This window comes from Eumetopias jubatus, unplaced genomic scaffold, assembly GCF_037043125.1.
Source record: "Eumetopias jubatus isolate StellerSeaLion01/CBP00866 unplaced genomic scaffold, mEumJub1_p1.0 scaffold_5, whole genome shotgun sequence".
In the NCBI taxonomy this organism is placed as follows: domain Eukaryota; kingdom Metazoa; phylum Chordata; class Mammalia; order Carnivora; family Otariidae; genus Eumetopias; species Eumetopias jubatus.
Window position 1 is genome coordinate 147384845 of NW_028274811.1, and position 4042 is coordinate 147388886.

At 46.4% G+C, this 4042-nt stretch overlaps 1 pseudogene; it reads left to right on the forward strand.

Annotated features, from left to right (window-relative positions):
- The first annotated feature begins 2402 nt into the window (after positions 1 to 2402).
- Positions 2403 to 3404, forward strand: LOC114223666 (glyceraldehyde-3-phosphate dehydrogenase pseudogene; annotated as a pseudogene).
- The last annotated feature ends 638 nt before the right edge of the window (positions 3405 to 4042 follow it).

The window sequence follows — 4042 nt, forward strand, 5'->3', positions numbered from 1 at the left end:
TCCTACATATTTGTAATTCTTTTGTCTTCCGTCGGAAGAGCGGGAGATGTAATTGTTTTCCAATCCTTTCTCTGGAATTCCTATTCCTTGGTATCCTGGTGCAAGTCCTTCGATTTGGAAAACTTTCTCTAGATTACCTTTTATTTCCTTTCATTTTGTCAATACTTTAAGATTCATTTTTTTGGCAAATTAAGTTTAATATTCTATTTAGCATTTAATAATATTTACTCTCATTTCCTATTATAATGAAAGGAATGCTCTTTTTTTGGTCTCTAAACCAACCCTTCTTTGTGAGCTCAGTAGGAACCTCATTTTTTCCTTAGTCAGGGACCTGGATCTCTTTTCTACCTTTACTAAGTCCTATATTGTCAATCTGTCTCCAGAATCCTTCAGTAAAGAATGTAAGCATGCTCAAGCAGGTACCATCTTAAATTCATTTTCATACCAGGAAATGAGCTTGACAAAGTGGTCGTTGAGAGCAATGCCAACCCCGGCAACAAAGGTGGAGGAGCGGGTGTCACTGTTAAAGTTGCAGGAGACAACCTGGTCCTCAGTGTACCCCAAGATGCCCTTGAGGGGGCCCTCTGATGCCTGCTTCACCACCTTCTTGATGTCATCATATTTAGCAACTTTCTCCAGGCGACAGGTCAGATCCACAACGGACACGTTGGGGGTGGGGACACAGAAGGCCATGACAGTAAGCTTCCCGTTCAGCTCAGGGATGACCTTGCCCACAGCCTTGGCAGCGCCAGTGGAAGCAGGGATGATGTTCTGGGCAGCCCCTCGGCCATCCTGCCACAGCTTCCCAGAGGGGGAATTATGCTCCTTCTTTTGGTTTCATGTTTGCTTGAAATTGTGGTTTTACTTCTCAACTTCATAGCTAAAATCTTGACTTAGCTATGCTCATTGTCTTTATTTTTTCTATCTTATTAATCCTTTAACCCATGGTTTTCTTGAAATTCCATTTAAGGGTGCATCACCAAGGCTAATACCAGCCTTATCAAAATGGCCTGTGGTCTCTCTCATTCCTCATCGTTGTAAACATCCAGCAGCACTTGATGCTCATTGCCAAACACTTGCCTGTCTGGAGAATGAGTGAAAAATAAACTTAGAAAGACGGAGGATCCAGGATTTGCTTACAAAATTTGTCTCAGATGATCCTTAAGGGCTTGATCTCATCTCAATTATTATCTAAAAAGGAAAAGGAAAAGACAATTATTTAAAAAATGTAAATGAAAGTTATATTTTATTGGAATTAAACATGTTCAAAGAACAGAAAAGAATTAGTAACTTCACACTTAGCTTCTAAAATAGAAGTTATTTTGATGTTCACATATGTACTTTAATACTCCATTATTGATTAGAAATTGATTTAAGTTAAGATATGGGAGAAAGAGTGGGCAAAAGGGACCTGTGATGTCAATGGATCCATCAGGTTTTTTTTTTTAAGTATTTTTATTTATTTTTTTGAGGGAGAGAGAAAGCGGGAGGAGGAGCAGTGGGGGAGGGACACGCCGACCCCAAGCTAACCTCAGAGCCCGATGTGGGGCTTGACCTCACAACCCTGAGGTCATGGAGGCCTGAGCTGAAATCAAGAGTCTGATGCTCAACCGACCGAGTCACCCGGGTGCCCCTGGATCAATTAGGTTCTTAAGAATGTATTTTAAAGGAGTTTGGTTACGATGACTACAAAACAAATGAACACTTACTGGCATACAGCCATCCTCTTTTATGCTCACAGACTCTGTGGATCAGGAATTTGGACAGGTTGGAGAGGATAGGCTCATCTCTGCTAAATTTGCATTAATTATGGCGGCCTTGAATCCTGAGGCTGGAGGGCGCTGCGGAGGGTCGACGCTCAGACAAACAGCTGCGTCCTGCTGAACCAGGGACATCGGTCCCATGCGCCCTCCTCATGAGGCCTCTCAGGCATGGCAGCCTCAAGGCAGGCAGAGCGCTTTCCTCTAGGCTTAGGCACATATCTGAAGAGGGAGAGAGTACCATGCAAAAGCAGTGCCATTTTTTTCTACCTAGCCTCAGAAAAAATGCAGTTTTATTTTTTGCCTCATTTTTTTCATTACCAGTGTCCACAATCAAGGGGAGAGAAATTAGACTCTGCCATTTGTGGGAGGAGCTTCAGAGACTCTACAGCCATGTGTAAAGCTATCACAATAAAAGAGCCACTGACATCGACAGCAGACTTCCCAGGAGGAAGAACAGCGAGCAGGGTGACCAGCAACAAAACACCAGATGTTACATGTTCAAACCATTGTTGCTCAGGAAGACCAAATGGATATTAAGGATATGCTCCATAAGAATCTCGTGATGGGGCTCTCGGCTCCTCCCCATTCGACAGATAGCCGCATCTTCTGGTGTAGTGCCAGCCGCATCCCCGAGACACGATGGTGAAGGTCAGAGTGAACGGATTTGGCTGTATTGGGTGCCTGGTCACCAGGGCCGCTTTTAACTGTGGCAAAGTGGATATTGTCGCCATCAATGACTACTTCATTGACCTCAACTATATGGTCTACATATTGCAGTATGATTCCACCCCTGGCAAATTCCACGGCACAGTCAAGGCTGAGAACTGGAAACTTGTCATCAATGGAAAGTCCATCCCCATCTTCCAGGAGCGAGATCCCGCCAACATCAAATGGGGTGATGCTAGTGCTGAATATGTTGTGGAGTCCACTGGCATCTTCATCACCATGGAGAAGGCTGGGGCTCACTTGAAGGGTGGGGCCAAGAGGGTCATCATCTCTGCTCCTTCTGCCAATGCCCCCATGTTTGTGATGGGTATGAACCATGAGAAGTATGACAACTCCCTCAAGATTGTCAGCAATGCCTCCTGCACCACCAACTGCTTGGCTCCTCTGGCCAAGGTCATCCATGACAACTTCGGCATGGTGGAGGGACTCCTGACCACCATCCATGCCATCACAGCCACCCAGAAGACCGTGGACGGCCCCTCTGGGAAGCTGTGGCAGGATGGCCGAGGGGCTGCCCAGAACATCATCCCTGCTTCCACTGGCGCTGCCAAGGCTGTGGGCAAGGTCATCCCTGAGCTGAACGGGAAGCTTACTGTCATGGCCTTCTGTGTCCCCACCCCCAACGTGTCCGTTGTGGATCTGACCTGCCGCCTGGAGAAAGTTGCTAAATATGACGACATCAAGAAGGTGGTGAAGCAGGCATCAGAGGGCCCCCTCAAGGGCATCCTGGGGTACACTGAGGACCAGGTTGTCTCCTGCAACTTTAACAGTGACACCCGCTCCTCCACCTTTGTTGCCGGGGTTGGCATTGCTCTCAACGACCACTTTGTCAAGCTCTTTTCCTGGTATGAAAATGAATTTGGCTACAGCAACCAGGTGGTGGACCTTATGGTACACATGGCCTCCAAGGAGTAAAAGCCCCCTGGACCACCAGCCCCAGCGACAACAAGAGGAAGAGAGAGGCCCTCAGCTGCTGGGGAGTCCCTGCCCCGACTTATCCCCCCAAACACTGAGAATCTCTGGACCTCCACCGTTTCCATCCCAGACCCCCTGAAGAAGGGGAGGGGCTTGGGGAGCCCTACCTTGTCACGTACCATCAATAAAGTATACTGTACCGAGCCAAAAAAAAAAAAAAAGAATCTCATGATGGGGGGCACCTGGGTGGCTCAGTTGGTTAAGTGACTGCTTGGGCTCAGGTCATGATCCCGGAGTCCCAGGATTGAGTCCCACATCAGGCTCCCTGCTCAGTGACCCTCCCCCCTCTCATGCTCTCTCTCTCTCTCTCTCTCTCTCTCATTCTCTCTCTCTCAAATAAATAAATAAAATCTTAAAAAAAAAAAAGAATCTCGTGATAGTGATGGTAATGGGAGTGGGGCAGTGACCTAGCATTTCCAGGTCTCCTCTCTTTCTGTAGTTCAATCCCGACACATCACTTCTGGATAGAATTTTTTTAGATACAATTAATGATTGCCACAAAAATTTCATAATTTTCTGAATAGTCACTGAATATATTGGTAAGTACCGAAGTATTTAATTCTAACAAAGCAAGAAGT